The sequence below is a fragment of the Armigeres subalbatus genome, chromosome 3 (assembly GCF_024139115.2).
Source record: "Armigeres subalbatus isolate Guangzhou_Male chromosome 3, GZ_Asu_2, whole genome shotgun sequence".
Lineage (NCBI taxonomy): Eukaryota > Metazoa > Arthropoda > Insecta > Diptera > Culicidae > Armigeres > Armigeres subalbatus.
This window is the reverse complement of record NC_085141.1, coordinates 224,580,124-224,607,234: the sequence shown is the minus strand read 5'-3', so window position 1 is coordinate 224,607,234 and position 27,111 is coordinate 224,580,124. Positions and strand designations below refer to the sequence as shown.

At 43.1% G+C, this 27,111-nt stretch overlaps 1 protein-coding gene across 4 annotated transcripts in view; it reads left to right on the top strand.

The window, feature by feature from the left end:
• The window catches only part of LOC134220345 (endothelial zinc finger protein induced by tumor necrosis factor alpha), a 192,529-nt gene that overhangs the window by 68,957 nt on the left and 96,461 nt on the right, over positions 1–27,111 (top strand). For all 4 annotated transcript variants that reach the window (XM_062699378.1, XM_062699377.1, XM_062699376.1 and 1 more), the window contains one exon: positions 7,727–7,756. The gene's annotated coding sequence lies outside the window, so the exon portion shown is untranslated. The remainder of the gene's footprint in view (positions 1–7,726; positions 7,757–27,111) is intronic.

The following is a 27,111-nucleotide window of genomic DNA, read 5'->3' as shown; positions in this document are numbered from 1 at the left end:
TGAACGTTACAGTCGACTCTACCACAGTAAAATACACTATTGACAGTTAGATAAATATCCGTTGAGAAACGATTGACTGTTAACCTCAAAAACCTATCATTTTTTTCGTGACGATCTCATTTTTCCAAATTCTGAATTATGTCCCGAGATCTGTATCGAAAACAAAGACGTAGTTCTTTGACGAAGAAAATGCATGCATTCCAAAAAGCGAGTAAAAACCAACGTGGTCTTGGTCATCAAAAATAAAATCTCAAGTTTTTCGACCTTTTTGAAAAATCGCGTCGAAATCGACTTTTTCGAAAAATCCGCATAAAAAAGCCAGTGAATACCGAAACCCGTATAAATTCCAAAATCCGCGTAAATCCAGAAATACGCGTAAAAACTACCCGCGTAAAAAGCGACCAAAGTGTAGTCATGTTTTATACCTGCATTATAAAACTTCCTTTAACTCAGAAAGTATCAAAAAGTCACAGAAAAAAAATTAAAGATGTCATTGAGCAAGGTGGAAGTTTTAAGTGGAATGTAAACAATTTCTCCAAAGAGCCAAATAAGATCGACTAACACATTATAATGTCTACGACTCAAAACCAGCGAAGATATTACCATATACAAACAGACATAACACTTTGAACATTCACTCATCAAATTCCTCGTTATACTAACACTAACGACATCTATTTTTTTAACTTAGTTAGGCAAATCACGAACCAGTTGGCGGTAGTGAGCAAACGTCAAACTCGAGCGAATCCTATGCGCGCGCCACTTTTGACCGATTGTCCAACTACTTACTTACTTACTTGATACTTGATGGGTTACAGCTCTTCGATGAACCTACGCCGAATGGAGTATCCTTCTCCACTGGACTCGATCCTGGGCCAATCGCTTCCAGTCGCCCTGAACATTGAGCGCCCTCAGGTCCTCTTCAACTGCAAAAAGCCATCGTGTACGCGGCCTTCCACGAAGCCTGCGGCCTCTTCCGGGTTCTCTACTAAATATTATCTTCGCTTGACGTTCTTCCGGCATACGAACAACGTGACCAGCCTACCGTAGTCTGCCGTGTTGTATAAGCTTAATAATATCCAGCCCTTTGTACACCTGGTACAATTCGTGATTCATGCGACGCCGCCAGATACCATTCTCCTGTTTACCGCCGAGTATTGTCCGCAGCACCTTACGCTCAAACACTCCGAGAGCTCTCCGATCAGCCTCCTTTAACGTCCATGTCTCATGGCCGTATAAAGCCGTATAAATCAAATAACCGCCCTTTTTTAGCACTCGAGCGCCGCAATGTATCATCCCCTCGACGCCGAGCTGCTCCCCAGACAACCCGCCAAAAACAAATAATGTCACCCCTCGCATCTCCTCTCCCGCACCAGAATGCGAGACTTGTCTACCCAATTCCAGACAATCGTCATCCAGCTCTACTCAATTCAATGCCCCAAATCAAGCGAATAATGTCGACAATGGTGTAGATCACAAGCTATTGATTTATTATCAGAATGTTGGTGGCATAAATACTCGTATTTCTGATTATCTTCTTGCTTCATCCGACTCATGCTATGACGCGTTAGCTTTCACCGAGACATGGCTACGTGAAGACAAAATATCTACCCAGATTTTTGGTACCGACTACAATGTTTTTCGGCTGGATCGCAACTGTAAAAATAGTAACAAAAAACTGGCGGTGGTGTGCTACTAGCCGTTCGAACGAAATATAAAGCTCGTCAATTGTCCATCCCTGAATTCTGAGGCGGTCGAACAAGTTTGGGTTGCTGTTAATTTTGAAAGCCACACTTTATTCATATGCGTTTTGTATATTCCACCGGACCGCATTCTAGACCAACATGTCATTGATCAGCATGTCAATTCACTTTCTTCGATATTGGATCGGATGCAACTCAAGGATAGTGTATTGATTCTAGGAGATTTTAATTTGCCTAATGTTAAATGGATACCAAGTCAATCAGGCTATCTTTATCCCGACGCTTCCCACTCGTCGATCAGTTCAATAAGCTCGGTTCTCTTAGACAGTTATTGCCTAGCACGCATTCATCAAATGAATAATATTATGAATGAAAATGGAAGACTACTTGATCTCTGTTTCGGCAGTTCGGACGGCAATATTCGCTGCACGTTGATTGGAGCTCCTTCGCCTCTCGTAACGTCAACTTCGCATCATCCACCTTTGCTCATAACTGCGAGTAGCGTCACGCCTTGTATTTTCTCTGAACCAGTTGAAAGCATCTACTACAATTTCAAAAAGGGTGATTATACTAGTATGAATATTTTCCTAGAAAATATTAACTGGCAGGATGTCACCATGAACATGAATGTCAACTCTGCTGTTATTACGGTCTCAAACATATTACTCTACTCGATTGATCAGTTTGTACCAAAACGTATATCATCTCTTCCTATGAATCCACCTTGGAGCAATAATTATTTAAAACGCCTGAAAACCCGGAAAAGGTCTGCCTTGAGGAAATACTCAAAATTCAAAACGCACTATTACAAGGTCATGTATCACTCCACAAATCGGCGTTATAAATATGTGAACGACAGGCTCTACTCTTCGTATCAACGAAAAATTCAAAGAAACCTACGACTTAACCCGAAAGGATTTTGGGGCTTCGTGGATTCACAACGGAAAGAATCCGGTCTCCCAACTGTCATGACTAATGGGCATATCGAACAGACGTCTACTGAAGGAATTTGTGATCTTTTTTTGGAGCAATTCTCTGGAGTTTTTTCGAATCATCTTCTCAACGAATCAGAAGTTCAGCAAGCTGCTGCCAATGTCCCGTTATATCCTCCAGTTGGCCAACATCCCATTGTCACCGCCGAGTACGTCGCCGAATGCTGTTCCTCTTTAAAATCATCGTCTAATCCGGGACCGGATGGCATCCCATCAATCATTTTAAAAAAATGTTCCTCCAGTTTATGTCTGCCTCTATCAATGTTGTTCAACTTATCGAAAAAATCCTACATTTTTCCTGTCTTCAAGAAAGGTGATAAGCAGCAAGTCAAGAACTATAGGGGTATTGCTGCTCTATGTGCAATCTCAAAGCTGTTTGAAAAACTGGTCCAAAATTTTTTATCTCACAACTGCCTGGGTTATATATCAGAGGATCAACATGGCTTCATCCCAAAACGATCAACAACTACCAACCTACTTGTTTATTCGTCAACCATCACTAAGGCTTTTCAGAAAGGACAACAGGTTGATTCGATTTATACGGACTTTACAGCAGCCTTTGATAAAATCAATCATAAAATCGCCGTAGCCAAATTCGAGCGCCTTGGATTCTCCGGGCCTCTCCTGAACTGGCTTCAGTTATATCTGAGCAATCGAGAAATGGCAATTAAAATTGGAGATTGCATTTCATCCTATTTTCCGATGACTTCAGGAGTGCCCCAAGGTAGCCATCTTGGGCCACTTGTCTTTATCATTTATTTAAACGACATCAATTTGTTGCTCAAGTCTTTCAAGCTCTCATTTGCCGATGATTTCAAGCTGTACTGGATTATAAATAATCTCGATGATGCGTCGTTCCTACAATCACAACTGAATTTGTTTTCAAACTGGTGTGATTTAAATCAGATGGTACTCAATGCTGACAAATGTTCTTTGATGTCATTCTCCCGCAAACGTTCTGTGATTAGCTACGACTACAAAATCGGTTCCACTAGTCTCCGGCGAGAATCTTCTGTCAGGGACCTCGGGGTGATGTTAGATTCTAAGCTAACGTTCAGAGAACATATTGCGTACGTAACTTCTAAAGCCTCTCGCACCCTCGGCTTTATATTCCGAATTGCAAAGCATTTCGATGATGTCCACTGCCTCAAAGCACTCTATTGTTCTTTAGTCAGATCGATTTTAGAATATTGTTCCGCAGTGTGGGCTCCATATTACCAGAACAATATTGCTAGAATAGAATCCGTTCAACGCAAATTTATACGCTTCGCTTTACGCCGCCTTCCATGGAGAGATCCTTCAAATTTACCCAGCTATGAAGACCGTTGCAAGCTTATAGATTTAGAGCTCTTAACAGTCCATCGCAATACTTCTCAGGCGATATTCATTGCAGACCTCTTGCAATCGAGAATCGACTGTCCCCACTGCTTTCCATGCTAAATATCAATGTTAGCCATAGGAATCTTCGCTCTCGTTCTCTCCTCTTTCTTCATGGTGCACGAACTAATTATGGTCACAACGAGCCATTTACTAGCATGTGCCGTATATTCAATAACTGCTCCATTGGATTCGATTTCCATTCATCTCGTAACACTCTCCGTACGAACTTTTCTCACCTTCTAAACGACAATCAGTAGTAGCTAGGCCTAGATTTAAGTTTATTGTTGGAAGTAGTTTTAAGCCGAATTGTATCATTTGGATATTGTAATCTGTTGATGCATAGAAAAGATGAGGAGGTTTTACGCCCGCTTGAGTGAGAGCTAATGAATTTCTAACTGTTCAACTCAAGCGGGCTTTTCCCTGCTCCCAATAAATAAATAAATAAATAAATAAATAAAAGCCACCGGAAGAATCAGAGTAGTATACAGCGCGAGTTTTGTTTTCGTTTGCAGACTACGGGACTTAAGCTGGTTACGGAGTCCGTAATAAGCCCTATTTGCAGCTGCAATACGCCTTTTCACCTCGCGGGTAACATCATTATCGCACGTCACTAATGTTCCAAGATACACAAATTCTTCTACCACTTCAAATTTTTCACCATCCAGCACTATTTCGCTACCACCACCACTAATGAACCCACGTTGATTGCCAGCGACCATGTACTTCGTTTTGCTGGTATTGATCGTGAGTCCAATCCTCGCTGTCTCCCTCTTAAAAGGCGCAAAAGCCTCTTCCACGGCACGGCGATCAATTCCGATAATATCGATATCGTCCGCAAATCCCAGGAGCATACCGTTTCACTGAATCGTACGCCGCCTTGAAATCAATAAACAGATGATGTGTCTGCAAGTTGTACTCCCGGAATTTATCAAGGATTTGTCTCAGGGTAAACATTTGATCCGTCGTTGATCGGCCCTCACGAAAACCCGCTTGGTATTCGCCGACGAAGGACTCTTCAAGCGGTCTCAATCTGTTGAACAGAATACGGGACATAATTTTGTACGCCGAATTAAGGAGGGTTATTCCTCGGTAATTGGCGCACTCCAGTTTGTGCCCTTTCTTAAAGAGAGGGCAAATGAGGCCGTCCAACCAGCTAGCAGGCATTTCCTCGTCTTCCCATATTTTCGACATAATATGGTGCAGAACTTCATAAAGCTGCTCACTGCCATGTTTGAGAAGTTCAGCCGGGAGCTGGTCCTTCCCCGCAGCCTTATTGTTTTTCAGCTCTTTGACAGCTTTTTTAACCTCATCTAGTGTAGGTGACTCCACAGCTTGTCCAGCGTCGCTAATATTTATTTTGTTCACCGATGCACCGTCACTTCCTCCATTCAACAAAGTCTCGAAGTGTTGCTTCCACCTGGTAGCCACTTCAGTTTTATCTGTCAGCAAATTACCTTGTAGGTCGTTGCACATGATGGGAGATGGCGCTGTCTTTCTCCGCACGCCATTGACAGACTCATAAAACCTCCGCATATCGTTCTGCTCCATTTTTTCCTGCGCCTCACTAATAACTTGTTCTTCGTACTCTTTTTTCTTCCTGCGGTGGGTTCGTTTTTCGGCTGCTCTTGCTTCCTTGTACCGATCTCTATTCGATCGGGTACCTGACACCAACATCCGGCTTCTGGCAACGTTCTTTTCGTCTGTCACTCTCTGACACTCCACATCGAACCAACCCGTCCTGGGTCGCCTCTGTGCAGTGCCTACCACTTCTCGTGCTGTTGTGCTCACCGCTCCATGGATCGAATCCCATAGATCGTTGATGTTGTCGCTAAAGTTGATTGCACTTATCCGTTCGTCGAGCTTCTGGCGGTACTCAGCCGATACTCCTTCTGCCGACAATCGCTGGATATTGTAACGCATCGTTCGCTGTGATCTTTCGTTCGATACAGTTGACAACCGTGATCGAATTTTACTGACAACGAGATAGTGATCAGAGTCAATGTTCGGACCTCTGAATGTCCGCACATCGATAACATCCGAGAAATGGCGCCCATCCACCAGAACATGGTCTATCTGGTTGCAAGTTTCACCATTTGGGTGTCTCCAGGTGTGCTTTCGGATGTTCTTTCGTGCAAAGTAGGTGCTACTGATGGCCATCCCTCTGGCAGCAGCAAAATTTACTAGCCGTAGGCCGTTGTCATTGGTAGCGGAGTGAAGGCTCCCCTACCGATTATGGGACGGAAAAAGTCCTCTCTACCGACCTGAGCGTTAGCGTCTCCGATAACAATTTTCACGTCATGCTTTGGGCACTCTCCATAGGCTTTATCAAGACATTCATGAAACGTGTCCTTCACGTCGTCGGATTTATCGTTTGTCGGTGCGTAAACGTTGATTAGGCTGTAATTGAAGAATTTGCCCCGTATCCTCAACACACAGATTCGTTCGCTAATGGGTTTCCACCGCATCACTCGCTTCATCTGCTTGCCCATCACTACGAAACCAACTCCATGCTTTTTCACTGCCGCTGTGATAGATGTTATACTTGAATGCAGTATTGGTCGTGGGGTCCACGGCTCGGAATTCACGTTCTCCGGATCTAGGCCATCGGACTTCTTGAATAGCAGCCACGTTCACTCCAACCTTCTGCAGTTCACGAGCCAGAAGGCTCACTCGTCCAGGTTCATTTAGGGTCCTAACATTCCAGGTACCGAGTTTCCAATCATAGTCCTTATTTCGTTGCCGGGTCGGTTGCCAAAAATAACGTTCTCTTTTTCTTCTATCTCCATTTTTCGTGGTATTTGAGAGGCTTCAGTAAGGTACCTTACCGGGGTCGCGTTACCTACATCGCGATGATGGGGCTGCCACCTTAGGTATAGCTGACGCGGTACAGCATTTCGTTAGTCAGCCGCTGGGTACCAGTCAGACGCTGTTTGAGCCGCACCTCCTGGTGAACAGACGCTCGAGGCGTACCTTCTCACTCTAGCTGATGTCAGAAGGACAACAGTGCCCAGGCTGCACTACCAGCTAAGTACACAACCCTTAGCTGGCGGTCTTTTGTCATCGGACGACCCGTGGAAGCGTGAGATAGGGACTTGTGGGGACCAGAGCTCTGTTGGGCGCTCCTTCCTTGATGGCCAATTAATGATTATTTAAATTGACCAGTAAATCAGTGAACGATGAGAATTTCATGAGTGTTATGTCTGTTTGTCTGTGATATTGCTATAACTATTCTACATTATGTCTTGGCTCTTATGGAGCTTCCCCTAACGAACTTCGAAGGAGTTTCATGAACTACTGACCGAATACCGTCAAAGAAGACAACATAAGAAGAATCCAATGTTATTACTTCACAGATAGTAATATAGGTAGGGGAACTGTTCCGATCTCCGTCTCACTGTACATATATCCATCTCATCGCTAAACAAAGAAATACGGCACCAAATTCGTCGCTTCTTTTTGTCAACATGCGTGCTCACTGCTGAAAAAAATCATGAAAATAATAAACAAACCAAATTCCTTTCCATTGCTTTGTTTTTGATGGGATGGAAATAGGAGCTATGAGATGAAGTGACGAACCGTTCCCCTACTCAAAACAATAACAATTTTAAATGTAATATTCAGCATGTTCTTTTTTCATATTTATTATTACAGATACATTAAAAAGGCCGTTTGGACAGATGGGTGAGTATTACAAGGCACTCAAAAAAAAGGAATATTTAACCATCCCATGTACATAATAATATTTGGAAAGTTCAATGAAATCAGCAGCAGTAGAGCATAGGAAAGATAGGTATTCAATTTGCATTAAAGAGCTAACTTCGGTGTCGGTTGTACTTGAATTCAGATGGTTTCTCCGCAAACGTGGTCTTGTTGTGTAGGAGATATCTAGACCAACATTTGAAAAGGCGTAACAGCCAAAATTTATTCCTTCTGATTCCTCGTCTACATATATAGCTTTATATGTAGACGAGGAATCAGAAGGAATAAATTTTGGCTGTTACGCCCTTTTCAAATGTTGGTCTAGATATCATGCCTATCTAGAAAGTTAGAGGTTGTGAGTTCGTGTCCCATCAAGAAAAGTGAATTCTTTATCGCAAATTTGTATCTTTCTGAAATGTGTTCTTGTGTAGGAGTTATCATGCCTATCTCGGCGAATCAGCATTCTGGAATACGCAGTGCGTGGAGACGCGTAGTACATTGTAGGTTAGTTTCCCTAGGGCGTTTTGCCTCGCCGAAACATTAGATGTTTCATCAAAATGTGGAAAATTTCGGTTTTTCCAACCTCCCTATCTTTTATTTTGACACCGTTTTAGCCTAAACTACATAACTTTTGGTCTAGTTTTATTACGGCCATACCAAATACGGTAAATATGAGCGACGAGATTGGTGCTGTATTTCTTTGTTATGCGATGAGATGAATATATGATCAGTGCGATGGAAAACGGAACAGTTCTCCTATGCTTGAGTGAAAAAAAATTGAAATCTCGTGGGTTGTGTTCTTTTATTGATTTATTTTAATTATTTTTTGGGTTTTGTTCATGAACCTCTTAACCGAGTATACCGTCACTGTTAATAAATCAACTAAAAAAATATCAGTAGATTTTGGAGCAAAAATCCACTCGATCTACAAATCTTGATCGTTCCCCCAAACGATAACTGATCTTGGACAACATTTGCCGAGTTGAGACTTTTCTCGCATATTTATAGATTCTTTTATACGCTTGACTTTCAAGACACAATTATCCCTGTCCCGCTGTTTGCACGACACGATCGGTCATGCATTGTCTATACATTCTCATTCGTGTCGCTTAACACTTCTCCACCCACGCACACGCGGTTCTTGTTCGCGATTATTATTATTCGCATACGACCAGCCGGCGTCCGGCCGGTGTCACTGACTTTTGTGTTCATACGCTGTATATGTGTAACAGATAAATACCTATTTGAAATCAATTTGTAGCTATTGACGCATTATCGGCTTCCGAAAAATTGTGAACCCTTATTAATAGATTTATTGAGAGATATTCTTAGCACAACGAAACACTTTAACCATATCAATTGTTACGCTAGATTATTAAGAGCTACGAATTTAATTCGACTCAACAAATCTGAAATTCGACTGGAGTTGCTCTTCTCGATATAGGGAAAGCATTTGACAGTATTTGGCATGAAAGTTTGATTGTAAAAATGTTGAGTTTTAATTTTCCTCTGTACATCAATAAACTGATCCAAAATTACTGCAGTGCAGGTAAACTATCAGAATACAAAAGTTGATAAGTTACCTGTAAGAGCTAGTGATCCCCAAGGCAGCATACTGGGGCCCATATTGTATAACATTTTTGCTTCTATTACAAAATTACATGGATACTGTTTATACTTGCAAAAATAAGAAATTTCAAAGAAAGCCTTCAAATCTTAAAACAAATGGTGGAATTAAATGGGATGGTACAAACTCCTCTTATGACAAGAGAAGGCATTCCACTAAAAAGCTCAAAATAATTTTCTTAACATAAATCGTTGCAATCTTCTATTCATAAGGAATAAAAAAAAGATATCCAGTGAGTCGATTTCTCCTAATAACACCTTTGCCACAAAGACTGCCAGTTGAATATCTCTTCTGTTCGCCAGAGTGTCAAGACCGAGGAGTCGGCTGCGATCTTCGTCTGGTGGCAAAGTTTCTGGGTCGCGCCATGGTAGACTACGAAGATCACGTTTCACAAATTTCCTTTGGATAGATTCGAATAATCCCCGTCAATTGATAAAGACACCAGACAATAACGTTGGACGCCAATAATGATCTCACCAGGGAACAGTATAGGCACAGGGGATCATGGAATTCATAACAGATCTTAAAAATGAAATCCAGTTGCCGATTTGATAGGTGAAATAATCTAATTTTCAGTACAGTTCATTTAGTAGGGTGAAAGTTCCGATAGTCGTGGGTGTTCCTATTGTTACAGTAGGATTGTTTTTTGTTACACAATCCACGTATATAATTTCAACACATTGTGATATTTATAACTTATTTTGATAAGTTCATGTTTTCAGTGCCATTATCTTTCAAATGTTGAAACAAAATTTTATCATAATATGATTTAAAAATGCATGAAACCGAATTGCCAAAAAATTGGGCCTAATTTGTAATGGGCTTAGTTTCATATATTGCAAAATAATCTTAAAACCTAAGTTTTTGATTGTTGATCGCGAACTCTTTCTTTATAGAGGGATGAAGGCAAATCTGCAAACAGATACCTGAAATTATTACTCATGGAGAGCGGTTGACTGAACGCCGGACCCACTAAACCCACCCAAGCAACAGCAGGTACTTGAGTTACCCTCTCTACAAATACCCTGGTTCCCCCAGGAACTGCCTCCCAGCACTACTTCTGGGGGATAGGCAGTACTTAATGTACTCGCTCATTCACGCTCACACAGGAACTCATCCCGTATGAGACTTACTTGGGTGCTCTCTCAAACATACCTTCTGACACACCCTGACACTCTTTCTGACGTGAGTCTAACTACGTCTACTGGCACACACCTTGAAACTGTTGGACATCATCCTCGAAAATGCCGTAACAGCTGGCGAAGGTCGGCTTGTCGTCTGTTACGACCCCAAGGAGCTTTAAAATCCGCTTTGGTGCGATCGCGACTTCAACCACGAGAATCACTGCATGTTGAACCGACTTGCGGTTGTTGACGATAACCACTTCCGTCTTGTGGGCCCTCCTTAGCCGTGCGGTAAGACGCGCGGGCGTGTGCTGCGGTCAGTTCTACCTCGGGATTTGACTAGGTAGGTAGACCTCCAAGATCGGCGAAGCCGACGATCTTAACACCAAGGGGGGAACTTTAGCTTCAGTATTGAACCTTGCGGAACTCCTGCGGTAATAAGTACGCTTCTCTAAGCGGCATCGGTCTCGTATAATAGTACACGGTTCTGGAAATAGCATTCCAAAATCCGATACAGGCCCACCGGCAGCCTAAGCCGGAGTAACGAGAGCGCACTGGCATCCCAGCTTGCGCTGTTGAATGCGTTCTTCACATCAAGTGTCACTAACGCACAGTATCGAATACCTCGCTTTTTTGTTGGATCGCTATCTCGGCGGTCTTTACCACCGAGTTAATAGCGTCCAACGTGGACTTATCCTTGCGAACTGAACTGATTGTTTGACAGACTGTTTCATACCCTCTGAATACGGGGTCAGCTTGTTGAGGATGATCATCTCTAGCAACTTGCCCGTCGTGTCTATATAACAGATTGGTCTATGCGCCCGGCGGCTTCCCGGCCTTCGACAACAACACCAGTTTCTGTCTTTTCCATCTTTCGGGGAATCTACACTCATCTAGGCATCTCTGCATAGCTAGTCTGAACACGTTCGGGTTCGCTATGATTGCCGCCTTGAGAGCGCTGTTCGGAACTCCATCAGGCCCTGAAACTTTGTTCGTTTGTTACGTCAGGGATTTAGCCACCGTGAGTAACTCTTCGTTTGTTACCGGAGCCACCATTTCGGCCACACCCATATTGCCTTGCGGTGCAGGAGGCCAGGGACTTGTGGCTCGAGACGCCAACCTATCCGGGGACCGTTCGGGGGGTGAAGAGCTCCTTTTGGTCTTAGCCATCACTATCTTGTAGGCGTCACCACACGGATTCGCGTTGGCTCCTTCGCTTAGGTTGTCGAAACACGCTCTCTCACTGCTCTTGATGGCCTTGTTAAAGGCCAGTTTCGCAGCTCGAAACACTTCACGGCGGTACGCTCTTTCATCCTCGGTGCGGGCACGTTGCATCCTTCGTCTAGCCTTGAGGCAGGTTGATCGAAGGGCCGCAATCTCGAGACTCCACCAGTATACCGGGCGTCTGTTATTTCTCGTCAGGTCTTTCCTCGGCGTGATAGGACAGCTACCAACGCATCCCCGCTTAGACCTTCAGAGTTGGCTTTCAGTCCCAGGGCCGTGGTGAAAACTTCGCTGTCGAAGTGATCGGTTCTCCATCCCGGACCTCGGATGTTGCACGCCATAGTTGATCTTAAAGCGAATTGCTAGATGATCACTATGGGTGTAACCCTCATCCACCCTCCAATCCAAGTCTGGTGCCAGACCAGGACTGACAAACGTTACGTCAATCCATGACTCGAGCTTCGCTAGCGCCTCTATTGAGCGCTTGACCCCTTCGATTGATGCAGCGGCTGCCCTACTCCACTGCTCAAGCGTTAAAACTTCCTGCTATGAGGACCGGCTCACGACCCACTAGGTCAGACGATAACCTATCGATTATCTGGTTGAACTGTTCTAATGGCCACCCTATATTTTTGTGTAGATGTAATGATTTGGAGATTGGGTCCTTGGGGACGGTTTTATCGAAGGGGTCCCCTGGGTCAAATGGGGTCAAAAATAGGTCAACTTCCTTTTAATTGCAGATAACTAGTAGTAAATGCACGTTTGGACCTCCAAAAATTACAGATGGGGCAGCAGGGACTACGTCCAAGGGCTTGACGATCCCTCCTCAGGCCATCTGCGAGTTGTGGGGCTTGCCTAGGATGTGGTGTGGTTTGACAGTGGGCCCTTTAAATTCCTATAAAAAGCTGCATGTATCCACGGGCCACGCCAAAGCGACATTGTGCCGCTCAAAGCACACAAGCCCAAGTCCTGGTGTCAGGTGGGACACTAAACAGACCTGACACGATGGCCCTCCGACGAGACAGGAGGTTTGCGCAGGCCGAATAAGCCGCCTGGAAAACCAATAATTACGAACAATATAAGAGATAATGCGACTCGATATAATCGGCAAAGACCTAGGCAACGAATAAAGGATCACGATTAAAAGCTTGGAATATTGAACTGCAAGTCGCTAGGTTTCGCAGGTTGCGACAGGATGATCTACGATGAATTATATCCCCGCAACTTCGACGTCGTGGCGCTGCAGGAGATTTGCTGGACAGGACAGAAAGTGTGGAAAAGCGGGCATCGAGCGGCTATCTTCTACCAACGTGGTGGCACCACCAACGAGCTGGGAAACGGCTTCATAGTGCTGGGTAAGATGCGCCAACGTGTGATTGGGTGGCGGCCAGCCTCCCGCGGAATGGTAGTCCGAAGCACCTTCTTTCCCCGCAAAAATATCCACAAGGCCACATGGAGATCACCTGAGCCTAATCAAGAAACGGAAAACCAAATCGACCACGTTCTAATCGACGGTAAATTCTTCTCCGACATCACGAACGTTCACACTTACCGCAGTGCGAATATTGAATGCGACCACTACCTCGTTGCAGTATGCCTGCACTCAAAACTCTCGACGCGTCAACAACACGCGTCGAAGTCGTCCCCGGCTTGACATTAGGCGGCTACAAGACGGTAGACTAGCCCAAGGATACGCGCCGCAGATGGAAGTGGCACTCCCAACGGAAGAGCAGCTAGGCGCAGCGTCTCTTGAAAATAGCTGGAGAGATATTCGATCCGCCATTGGCAGCACGGCAATCGCTGCACTTGGCACGGTGCCCCCGGATCAGAGAAACGACCGGTATGACGGCGAATGTGAGCATTTAGTGGAAGAGAAAAATGCAGCATGGGCGAGATTGCTGCAGCACCGCACGAGGGCGAATGAGGCACGATATGAACGGGCGCGGAACAGACCAAACTCGATTTTCCGGAGGAAAAGGCGCCAGCAGGAAGATCGAGACGGTGAAGAGACGGAGCAACTGCACCGCGCTAATAACGCACGAAGGTTCTATGAGAAGTTTAACCGTTCACGTGAGGGCCACTTGCCACAGCCTGATATGTGTAAGGACATAAACGGAAACCTTCTTACGAACGACCGTGAGGCAGCACTACGAAGAACACCTGAATAGCGATGTGGCAGACGAAGATGGCGGTGTGGTGATAGACCTGGGAGAACGCGCGCAGGACATAATTTTACCAGCTCCGGATCTCCAGGAAATCCAGGAGGAAATTGGCCGGCTAAAGAACAACAAAGCCCCTGGGGTTGACCAACTATCAGGAGAGCTATTTAAACACGGTGGTGAGGCACTGGATAGAGCGTTGCACTGGGTCATTACCATGATTTGGGAGGAGGAAGTTTTGCCGCAGGAGTGGATGGAAGGTGTCGTGTCGAACGGCGATAAGCTGGATTGGAGCAACTACCGCGCAATCACATTGCTGAACGCCGCCTACAAGGTACTCTCCCAAATTTTATGCCGCCGACTAACACCAATTGCAAGAGAGTTCGTGGGGCAGTACCAGGCGGGATTTATGGGTGAACGCTCTACCACAGACCAGATGTTCGCCATACGTCAGGTATTGCAGAAATGCCGCGAATACAACGTGCCCATACATCATCTATTTATCGACTTCAAAGCCGCATATGATACAATACGACCGCACAATGGAACAACTCTGAAAAAGACGGTCAAAACCTCTTTGAGACGTTTGATGTTCATAGAATGTATTCAAAAAGTTGCCCGATAACATTTAGAGCATAAAATACACTGTTGTTTTAGAATAAGATACTTGAGCAGAAATTTTGTTCTTAACTTAGCTTATGGATCCTGTACACCTCCGGTGGTGCAAAGTGCCGACTTGAAAGATCTCCATCCAGAGCGTTGCCCGGCTATCGCTTTAACCTGTTGCCAGGTTAGATTTCGGTCGACTTCTTTTATTTCCTTATTGAGGCTTCGCCGCCATGAGCCTCTGGGTCTGCCTCTGCTGCGATGTCCCGCTGGGTTCCAGTCTAATGTTTGTTTACAGATTTCGTTTCCGCCCCTACGTAGAGTGTGGCCGACATAGCCCCACTTCCGATCCCGAATTTCTGTTGCCATCGGCCTCTGGTGACAACGACGATGGAGCTCGTTGTTTGAGATCCAGTTGTGAGACCACCAGGCCCGAATTATATACCGCAGGCATCTGTTAATGAACACCTGCAGCCATTGAGTGTTCTCCACTGATACACACCATGTTTCGCTAGAGTATACCAGCACAGATTTCACGTTAGAGTTGAAAATTCGTATTTTGGTGCGTTCACTTATCTGCCTGTTTTTCCATATATTTCTTAAACTCGCAAAGGCAGCCCTTGCTTTCTTGATCCATGCGCCTATGTCGATCTTGGTACCGCCGTCTGACGCCATTTGGCTACCAAGATATTGGAAGCTTTCAACATTCTCCACTGGTTGCCCGGCTACTGTGAAACTGGAAGGAGTCGCCGTGTTTACATCCAACGATTTGGTTTTGTTGACGTTGATGACTAAACCTGCCGAAGAGGAGCGCTTGGCAAGGTCGTTGAGCTTACTCTGCATATCAGAGCGCCGTTGCGCGTTGCGCAACATCATCCGCCAATTCGAAGTCATTTAGGTGCTCCATGGTTATAGGCTGCCATAACAGCCCGCGGTTTGGTTCACGGTCAATCGCATCTACCAGAATCTCGTCGATTACGATGAGGAACAGTAACGGTGATAGAATACATCCTTGCCTCACACCAGCTACGACCCGGATAGGGTCGGACAAGACCCCATTGTGCAGCACTCTACACGAGAAGGCCTCGTACTGTGCCTCGATGAAGCCGATGATATTCTCAGGAACTCAGGAATTCTCGTGATTGAGACGGTCGAAAGCTTTTTCGTAGTCAATGAATACCAAGTAAAGGGACTCTTGGAATTCGTTGACCTACTCCAGAATTATGCGGAGCGTGACAATATGGTCCACATAGGATCTTCCGGCACGGAATCCGGCCTGCTGCTGCCGGAGAGTCGCATCGATCTTCTCCTGAAATTTTGTTCGCCAATTTTTTTTTGTTCGGGTTTTTGACAATGTTTCAAAATATTGTGTTTTGAGAAACTTTGCTCATGATACTGTACGCGGAAGCTGGCAAATACCCATTTAATGGATTTTATGTACCCATTTTTTGAATCAATACTGATATGTCAAATAATGGGTAAATTTTTATCAACAAAAAAAGAGTATTTTCACCCCATTATAGAGAATGCCATCTCGTAATAAATAATGGGTAAAACGTACCCTTCCAGATTTTCGAAAAGAAAAGTAGCCATCTTGAACGTCTTCTGCGGCGAAAGTAAAAACGGTAAAAACCCACGAAGAAATCTTTTAAAATTAGGGAAAAACAAGGTTAAAGTGAAGTTATGGAACAACTACAATGCAGGACAATCAAGACAATTAAGGTAAGTGGTGATTACTAGCAGTTGGGAAAGCCGAAGATAAGAAATGTGATTCTATTGCAGAAAATCAGTACGAATGGCGGGTCAAACCAGCTCACTATCAGCAAGAAGTTTAGGAGCAGTCCACCGAGAAGATGAGCTTCACAATTCACAACGGAATTCCGTCGAAACCGAGGGTTCCATAAAGTGTTTAGTACACCGCTTCCAGTAGGATTTCAGTGGCTAGGAAGGAAAATGAAATCAAACAATCAATAAAGAAAGTGAAACGATTTTGATCCGGATGATGCGTAAGTCATCCATCATATTTTTATGAAATAAACAACTATATTCCTATAAACCTTTTGTTTTTCTTAAAATTCCCTCCGAGATAATACAATAAATTAAAATTCCACAGGAAATGTTTTGAAAAAAGTGGGTAAATTTGATACATATTCTGTAGCAAAACCAGTTGCAAAATTTACTCATTTTTTGAAGTTCTGTGGGAGTACCCATTAATGAGTAAATGCGATTTATCCATTAAATGAGTTATGCCGCTTTTCTTCAAAATGAGTACGAAAGTACCCATTAATGGGTAAATGGATGCTACCGTGTAGGTTTTCCTCCTAGATCTAAAGGCTGAATAGTTATTTTTCGATATCACTGTCGAAAACTCATAAAAAAATCGATTTTCAGTATTTTCTAACTAATACAATGAAAGTATAGTAAAAAATGACTTTTATGTTTTTTTTCACTTTAACTTTCATTTCTTAAAAACAGAACCAAACTGGAATAATCTTAAATTTTAAAATATTCAAATACCCAATGATTTATTTAATTATTGTCTAATTTTACCGGGTGGTTGGCAAGAGATATAAACTGCCTACTGCTAAGCGGATCGCTTTCCAAAAAGTTTTGCGAACGTCGCCTTTCTTCGAGTGTCGACTTCGACGGAGCACAGATGTTTACTTGTACGTAAACCCAATTCCGAATGCGAAAATAAAGAAACGGGATCACACCTTCATATACATCCTCTTGTTCGTCACAGTGTACAGCAAACCGAACGGACAATATTTTCCTGCAATTGAAGAGTTCGCGCTTCGAATATGCAGTACGAAACTGATCCCATGCACATTTTCATTGCAAATAGTACGAGGCAAGCATCATCCATCAGATGGGGTTGAGAATCCGGACCAAGGTTAACATTTTTCACTGAGAGACAGTCACAGTCCTTCGAGAAAGCGATGAACTTGAAACAGTTCCCGAGGAAAAAGAAATTGTAAATTTATTAAGCTTAGCCTGAGGATGAGGAAAATCGAAATTAAAGATGCGTCCAGATAGTTTTCAACTTGACAATGTGATGCTTTAAACCAGTGTTTTTTTTTTTTTTTTTTTTTTTTTTTACAAGGGAGAATGCATTTACACACTAACCCAGTACACGTGCATTGTAGTTGCCAAACTACCACACGGAAGTGTACTGGAGTGTCGGACTCGACCATACCGGTAATACCGACTAAACTCCCTTGGGCTCCACCATCGTTTCCCCCAGGAACTACCTCGCAGTACTACTTCTGGGGGGACGGCAGTACTAAGCGTACTCACTCATTATCGCTCACACAGGCACTCGTCCCACGCGAGACTGACTTGGGTGCTCGCACACCATTCACTCCATTTGAGTCTTACTTGGATGCTCTCCCGGACGCTCCGCTGCCATGCCTCGAGGTATCAATAGCGGTAACTGCCTGGGCCTACAGATATTGCGCTACGACACTCTGCCTCAGCACGAGCAGATCAATCACACCACTGGCGAAGCAGACCATACGCTACCCTGCCGAAGCAGGGACACTCCCCATGCACCACATGTGCACAACTGTAGGTGTGTGGGTACAACCCACTGCTACTCTGCCGCCGAAGCAGCTTCTCCAAAGACCACTCGCTCCATGTGACCCTTTTTCGGGTGCTCACTCTAACACTCCACTGCAATGCGTCGAGGTGTCGATGGGATACCTCGACTCCTACCTCAGCATGTGCAGTCCATACTCAGACTTCTGCTGCGCTTCGAGGTGACAATAGCGGCGGCGACACGCTATGACACTCCTGCCTCAGCACAAACAGATCACTCACTCCCTGCCGAAGCAGCTCACGCGCTACCCTACCGAAGTAGGTACACTCCACAACTTATTCTAACACTCCACTGCCATGCCTCGAGGTGTCGATAGCGGTATGTGGGGACTAATCAACGATACTACGCTACGACACTCTTACCTTAGCATGTGCAGTCCATACTCAGACTTCTGCTGCGCTTCGAGGTGGCCATAGCGGCGGCGACTCGCTATGACACTCCTGCCTCAGCACAAACAGATCACTCACTCCCTGCCGAAGCAGCTCACGCACTACCCTACCGAAGTAGGGACACTCCACATGCCAGTTGGCACTCCCTCCCTGGGCTTGTGCTTTTGAAGCGGCACACAGTCGCTTTGATAGAGTCCGCTTACGGGCACTTGTGGTTTTTTGGGAGGGATTTTAGCAGAGCCCACTGCTAAATCCCACCACGCCCTAGGCAGTTCTCCCTGACTCGCAGACAGCTGGGGAGGGGTCGTCAAGCCCTTGGACATCATGCTGTTCCTGCTGTCCCTGCTGCCCCATTTAAACCAGTGTTGTAAAATGTCATTTGCATTCGTTTGTATAATTTTCCCAGAACTTTTTCCAGAAGGTAGCTATCAGTTCATGATGTATGACGAACTTATAGTGCTTAAATGTGCCTACAACTTTGTCTAACAAAACATTGCTGTAAATATGTAATCTGGGGCGTGGGAGGCAAAATGTCATTCAAATGACATTATGTCAAATGACACGTGACATTTTGGAGAGTTTTCACTCTCCAGCCTAAGATGTTATATTTAGAGCAACGTACCCTTGGACAAAAATATAGCCCTACTCAAGCGTTATGAGTGCATCTAAAATTATTCAATAAATTCGGCTTCTAAAGAAAGTTATGAACAAATTAGTCAAATGACATGCAGATGACTTTTTACAAGCCTGCTTTAAACAATGTATAAATTTTTATTGAGGAGGCTTTCAGCCCTTGGCTGGCTCACCTCCGGGAGTGTATAAAGTTCAATGTCGCGGCTAATAACAAGAAATACATTATCATCACCAATTAGATAAAAAAATGTAAGTTTACCATCGCAATAGTTTACATCTGTAAGTTGGACTAGTCCTCAGAATGCAAGCACATGTCGATTACTATGTACAGAAGCTTGCGAAGCCAAATAATGATTATTTCCTTCAAACTGACTAGACTTTGACATCGACGTGGTCATCGAAAAAAGTAGTGTGAAATAAAATTCGTATTGTTGTAGTGATTCATACCTACTTCGTTTGAGGTCATCGCTGTTGAATTTACGGTTAAAGTTATGAGCCAATATCGTAAGAAAAAAAGCCATGACTTATTAGAAACATGAAATCATTATTTCTGAAACTTGTCAGATCTCTTTCCAATGTGTCAATTAAGCAAAACATGCGCCGTGTTTTGTCCGTGTGGCAACCAAAAATTCAGGATCAGGACCGTTTGAACTTGCCGCCCAATTAATCCTGCGCCTCTCGGCCACGCTTAAGTGTTCTTATCGTGCTCGCAAGATCTGGCACGAAATGCGTGTGAACCTGTTCCATGCGTCGTTATTGTGTGGAGAAGTTTATTTTGTGTTTGTGCTCCGGACATTTTCGCTGAGCTCTGACACAAGAGTCAGAGTAGTTACGGAGTTTACAGTTGTGCGGGTCCTGCATGCGGCTTGACCGCGCAATAACTTAATCCAATGGAGCCATAAGATGTCGAACGGTGAAGCGATCCTGGCCGAAGGGACGCAATGGAGCCACAAGGAGGAAAACATTAATCAAGATACATAATTACCATGATTCGGCTGTCACGAAAAATTTATACGTCAATGAGTGGGGAGCACCAGGGAGAAAAGGCGCGCCAACAGAAGGGAAATGCAGCGAGTGAACCGGGGCAATCTTCACACTGGTCAATTTGCTCCGAACTCTGCCTTCAAGCCGCAAGATGTAAAGTTTAGTTTTTATGAGCGCCCACACGCCACTTTCCTTCAATGCCGAAGTTGTGTGGCCGATATAGGGTATATGTTCCATTATCAATAGCCCACTGGTTTATTATTCGTGTCCGGTAAACAGGTTGTGCTAAGCTCAAATATTTGTTTCCTAAGCACGTTCACTGCTGAAAAATACTAAAAAGTAACAAAACAATATGGGCTCCAATTCCATGACTTGGAATTCGATAAGAATAGGTACATTAGCCTACCCAGGAACAGTAACCCTATAAATAATATTGCATCGTAAGCTCGGCACAAAAAGCAGACATTTTTCGTTTTGTATGTCACTTCTGCCAAAGTGTAATGAAATTTTACGCTAAGCTAGAAGACACGCCGCGTCCTTGCAACATTGGATTGACAACACATCGCACTGAAGGCGCGGTGCAACGATTTAAGAGGATTTATCGCCCCTTCCTGAATGGCTCAATTTAATCCTTTTGGGGTAGGACTTAATGGATGCCCCATTGAAAAATCTGATAGATCGTTGCAGAGATCAGTGCGGCCGTTTCAAGTTTGTACCCGAGAGTCTGGACTGATTGATGCATCCATAATGGAATCTTGAGAAGGGTACCGCGAGAATGTAACGGCAATCATCGATCAAAAATATATCAATGTCGCTTGGTTATTACAGAGTTTTCATCATTTTGCATTTATCTCTTTTTACTTATCGAATGTGTCTTGTTCTCATGTGCAATGCATCTACTATACAATTTGCTATTATTAAAAAATATGCAAATTAAAAATATGTTGATAAATAAAAAATTGGAATTCGAGACGTTGATTTTATTTTATTTTTCTAGCCTCGGGTGTTGATTGTATTATCTACATACTTATCAAAAGACTTCCAGAGAGCTCTTTATCATTTTGGCTAATTTATTTAACAAATGTTTTCAATTGGCACACTTCCCAGATAAACGAAAAAATGCCAAAGTTGATCCAATTTTGAAGCCAGCGGAGGCTTCTAACTCTCGCCCAGTCAGTTTGCTTTTGTCAATAAGCAAACTGTTTGAAAAGATTATTTTGAATAGGGTGATGGTTCATATTAACACTAGGATTTATTCGCTAAAAAAAACTAAAATACGGATACATTCGTGCAGAAAATCGTTGTAACTAAATTTTCAAATGGCTATATCTCAGTGGATTTTCAACCGATTTTCTCAGTTTTTTCACCAACCTCTTAGCCATCTCTTCTAGTTTCACGACAGAATATTGTATCTAGAGGTGGTCAATTTTCACTAGAGCTGTGGGAGTAAAGCAACGGATTTAGAAAAATGCGATTTTGGAGATATACTTATATTTCATTACCATAAATGATATCTATTCATATAGTGATGATGGAAATGATAAAATAACACATAAAAGACATCACCTGGAACATAATAACACATTTTGAGCATCCCTTCTATGCATACGATGATAATTCGGTGCCTTTGGGAACCACTTTATACTACAGGATGTATGAAGCTTCAGAAAATATTTTCAAGCATGTCGTCTACTGAGAACTTGTTAAAATAAATGTAAACTATTTACGAAACATGTGTGATAATTAGGGGTGCGAATTCTCAATCTCAGTGACTGAAATTTGTAGGATATTGATACCATTGCCTCTTCACACTCACTTCCTGTTCCTAGAAGTGAAAACGGAAAATGGTTAGCAGCAACAATCAAAGATAAAGTAAACAAAAGACCTCTTTTCTCATTGCACATGCGGCCCACTGTGACAGTTCATTCTGTTCACTCGCTGCTGCGTGAATGCGACGGCCCTATATAAATGCATGGGTGAATACTATCACTTGAAAGACAAAGACAAGAAATTTGTGCCGAATGATCATCAGCTTCAGCCCGCTGTCGGCAAACCGAGTTGGCTAAGCTACTCCTGCTTTGTCTTTCTGAGTGAAAGGCACCGTCATGGTGATAATAAGTTATGATGTTCTAGGATCTCCGAACTGTACTCGGATTTGAATCAAATGGTGTACCAAATCAACCAAGGCTTTCATGATGTCCACAGTCACGGTATCAACCCAAATATATCCTCCGAGTATTTGTCTTTCCCTTGCGTTGTAGGATCTCCAAATTGTCCTGGAGTTTTAATGAAATGGTCTACCGAATCAACCAAAGCTTCCATGATGTCCCATACTGCGGTTGCAACCCAATTATGTCCTCCGAGTATTTATCTTTCACTTGCGTCTCAAATTCAGGCATTTGAGATGTTTTAAGATCTCCAAATTGTCCTGAAGTTTGAGTAAAATGGTCTATCGAATCAACGAAGGCTTCCATGTCGCCCCCAGCCACGGTATCAACCCAATTATGTCCTCCGAGTATTTATCTTTCACTTGCGTCTCAAATCCAAGCATTTGAGATGTTGTAAGGTCTCCAAATTGACCTGGAGTTTGAGTAAAATGGTCTACCGAATCAACCAAGGCTTCCATGATGTCCCCTTGTAACAGGATACTTACCACCGAACTCAAACTCCACGGAACGAAACAAAACGATACTAACCAAAGCTTTCGATACGTCTGGTCCGTGGATACCCTGTACGACGGATTCGTGACTAGCAAAGGAGTGGATCTTTACTGCCAACATAAACGGAACTTGAGCTCACGAATGCTGCTCTGCTAGTGCGGAAAAAGCTAACCAAAACCCTAAAATAAGTCGGTAATCACGTAATCCGCTTAAGCCCAACACGCCTTTCAGCGTGATGCGGACACGCACGTTCAAAGTTTACCCGAACTAACTCACCCAGGACAGGTCTAACGATCGCGGAACCAATCCCAAAAACTCCCAAACCAAATAAATTGACGTCACTGGTTGGTATACAACTAATTAGATTATATAACGGCAGAATACGGTGGTATATTGTGCAAATGGGTTAGTTGTGTGTGGGTACAATTTTGAGATTTCTACTAATTGGTCTGACCTTATTTAGCAACCTAGGTTGCTTACTGCTGCTGCTGCCGGATTGCGCTACGCTGGCCGGTGGACGAAGGTGGCGTGTGATGGCCCGTTGGATGCAACGGAGTCGCTGCAAGGCGCCGTGGTGGTGGGTTTGGGAACCACCGTCGAGGTTTGTTGCGACGAGGTCGCCTTAGCGGGAAATGGTCGAATGGCCCGTAAGCGGAGACCTACGGCCCACGAGAACGCACGACGGCACAGAGGTTGACTCGTGGCACTTCACTCTTCGCACTACACAATGGGTTTGTAGCGGGGCTAGCGTGACAACGCCAGTGAAGGAACGCGCCGAGGTGGGCACGTGGGAACTAATGTGCTACTCGCTGGTTCTGGGCAATTACTGGGGCCCTTACGAAGCAAAACGACGCTAATCGCTGATGCAGTTTGCACAGCACACATGCAATTGCCAACGGACTTGGCAATGGCCGGCCGTAAGCTTGGCGAAGCGACAATGTCGGAAATCGGCCACGGAACACCTGTCCGAAATAAAAACCTTGTTGCGAAGGTTTTGGTTTTTGACCAAAACACCTTGAATTAGCATTTGTCACTATGACCATTACTAATATAAATTACCTTCAGTAATAAAAAAAAACCCAGATTAATCCACCTAGCGTTGGTGGTGCCTTTCTCGCATTTAGTTAGGACACCAACCTTATATGGGGTTTAAATGGTCCGATGTACAATTTTCTTCATAACTTTTAAACGCAATGACCGATCGTTATAAAATTCAATAGTGATCAACAAGGCTTTGTTCCCTATCGAATGAAACTTGTTGCGAGAAAATTGGTTAAGAATTACTATACGAAAAGTTGTCTAATATTTTTTATAGCTTTTGTGCACACACATACACACACATACACTCGGACAGACAGACATGTGCTCAGCTCGTCGAGCTGAGTCGATTGGTATATAATACTATGGGTCTCAGAGGCTTCTATAAAAAGTTCGTTTGCGGAGTGAAATGATAACCTAACAAAATAATTTTCAACTCTAACTGATCTAACTGGCTCACTTGCTGGTCGCTTTTGAAATGGCAGAGATTTCGCTATCATCTATCATTTATCACAAAAGGATGTAAACGCGCTATTGCGATTTATTTATACAATTAATCAATTTGGGAGAAATCTGGAGAGGCTTGAGCATAGAAATAAAATTATTGCTAACGCTTCGCGTGGTGTTGGTTTTTGTCCGGGCTAGATCGCAGTCGGACTAAAAAACATTACAAAAATGTAACGCCTTTTAGGCCTGCCCAAATTATGAAGCGTTTGAAGCTGCAGCTTCGAAACACTCTTGAGTTTCGTCACGTCACGTTACACCCTGCCATGATATTAACCCAATTATGTCCCTCCCTTATTTATTTTTCACTTGCGTCTCGATTCCAGGCATTTGAGATGTTCTAAGATCTCCTAATTGTCCTGGATTTTGAGTAAAATGGTCTATCGAATCAACCAAGGCTTCCATGATGTCCTCAGTCGCAGTATAAACCCTATCATGTCCTCCGAATAATTGTCTTTCACCTGCGTCTCAAATCCAGGCATAGGAGATGTTGTAAGATCTTCAAATTTTCTTGAAGTTTGAATCAAATGGTCTAACGAATCAACCAAGACTTCCATGAAGTTCCCAGCCGCGGCATCAACCCAATTATGTCCTCTGAATATTTAATACTTTACTGATTAATCCTTCCCTTCACATACTCCTGCTTTAGTTCCGCTTCAGAACGGGTCTCTAACGCCGTGATCAGTGAATCGTAACTCCTTGGCAAACTGGACAAAAGTATTGCAATAATCCAATGCTCTTTCAGATCTTCCCCCATGGATATTAACCGATGTACGAGCTCCGATACCTCCGATACCAAATGGTCTGCCAAGTTTTCGCATAATATGAATTTTGTTTGTTAGCGAATCTCTCTCATGATAGTTCTTCAGAGCGTCCCACATATCTTTTGCCGTGCGGGCAGTCATAACATGGCACAGCTGATCGTTTTCTAACGCTATATTTTTAGTTATTATTAATACATTTCAATTGCCTCTGGCATTTAGAATTTTTCCTCTGGTTGAATTGAACCATGTAGGAATTACAATGTTTTCAACTTAAACTAATCTTAACCTATTTTATACTAAGGGTACAAGAAGTTAATCGTTGCAATAGAAGATTGCAACGATTTTTGTCTAAAATTGGAAATTATTTTGTTGGACATTTGTTGCAATGTCTCAATATTAGAAATTCTATGAAGTTCATTGGTACTATATCACGGAGGCAACTTCAGAATCATTTTCAGAATTTTATTTTGAATCCTCTGAAGTGCCTTCTTTCTGGTATCGCAGCATGGCAGATCTAAAAATTTGTTTGTAAATCAAAAGTTTGTTCTTAAGACAAAGTTTTGATTTTCTGTTTATAAGTGGATATAGACACTTAATATATTTGTTACATTTGGCTTGAAGGCCTTCAATGTGATTTTTAAAAGTTAATTTTTGATCTAGCAGAAGTCCTAAATATTTAGCTTCGCTAGACCAATTAATTGGAACCCCATTCATAGTGACAATATGTCTGCTAGAAGGTTTCAAATAAGAAGCTCTCGGCTTATGTGGGAAAATTATAAGCTGAGTTTTGGAAGCATTCGGGGAAATTTTCCATTTTTGCAAGTAAGTGGAGAAAATATCCAAACTTTTGCAATCTACTACAAATGACACGAAGGCTTCGCCCTACTTTGGCTGAGAGACCTGTGTCATCTGCAAACAAAGATTTTTGACACCCTGGTGGTAAATCAGGTAAGTCAGAAGTAAAAATGTTATACAAAATGGGCCCCAGTATGCTGCCTTGGGGGACACCAGCCCTTACAGGTAATCTAACAGATTTAGAATTCTGATAGTTTACCTGCATTGAGAGATCTGATAAATAGTTTTGGATCAGTTTAATAATGTACAGAGGAAAAATAAATTCATCAATTTTGCAATCAAACCTTCATGCAAAACACTGTCAAATGCTTTCTCTATATCAAGAAGAGCAACTCCAGTCGAATATCCTTCAGATTTGTTGAGCCGAATTAAGTTCGTAACTCTTAATAACTGATGAGTGGTTGAATGCCCATGGCGAAAACCAAATTGCTCATCAACAAAAATAGAATTGTCATTAATACATCATTCTATTTAAAATAATCTTTTCAAACAGTTTGCTTATTGCAGAAAGCAAACTGATTGGGCGATAACTAGGATGCCTCAGCTGGATTTTGTCCGGCTTCAAAATTGGAACAACTTTGGCGTTTTTCCATTTATCTGGGAAGTATGCCAAATGAAAACATTTGTTAAATAAATTAACCAAAAAGGATAAAGAGCTCTCAGGAAGTTTTTTGATAAGTATGTAGAAAATACCATCATCACCCGGGGCTTTCATATTTTTAAATTTTCTAGTAATAGATCTCACTTCATCCAAATTAGTTCCCAACGAAGGGTCAAAACATTCTCTTGATTGAGAATGTCTTCGAAGCTCCGTGTAACCTGATCCTCAATTGGACTAGTGAGACCTAGACTAAAATTATGGGCACTCTCGAACTGCTGAGCAAGTTTTGAGCCTTTTCGCCATTTGTTAATAAAATTTTATTTCCCTCTTTAAGCGCTGGAATTGGCTTTTGAGGTTTTTAAGAATTTTGTTAATTTCAAAAGGGTTTCGAACTGGGATCCAACTTCGAGACATTATTCTCAAAGTTGGTATTTCTCAGAATAGCGAAACGTTTTTAATTTCATTTTGCAAATCTCGCCAAATAACTTTCAACGCGGGATCGCGAGTTCTTTGGTATTGCCTTCGCCTCACATTTTTAAGACGGATCAGTAGCTGAAGATCGTCGTCAATA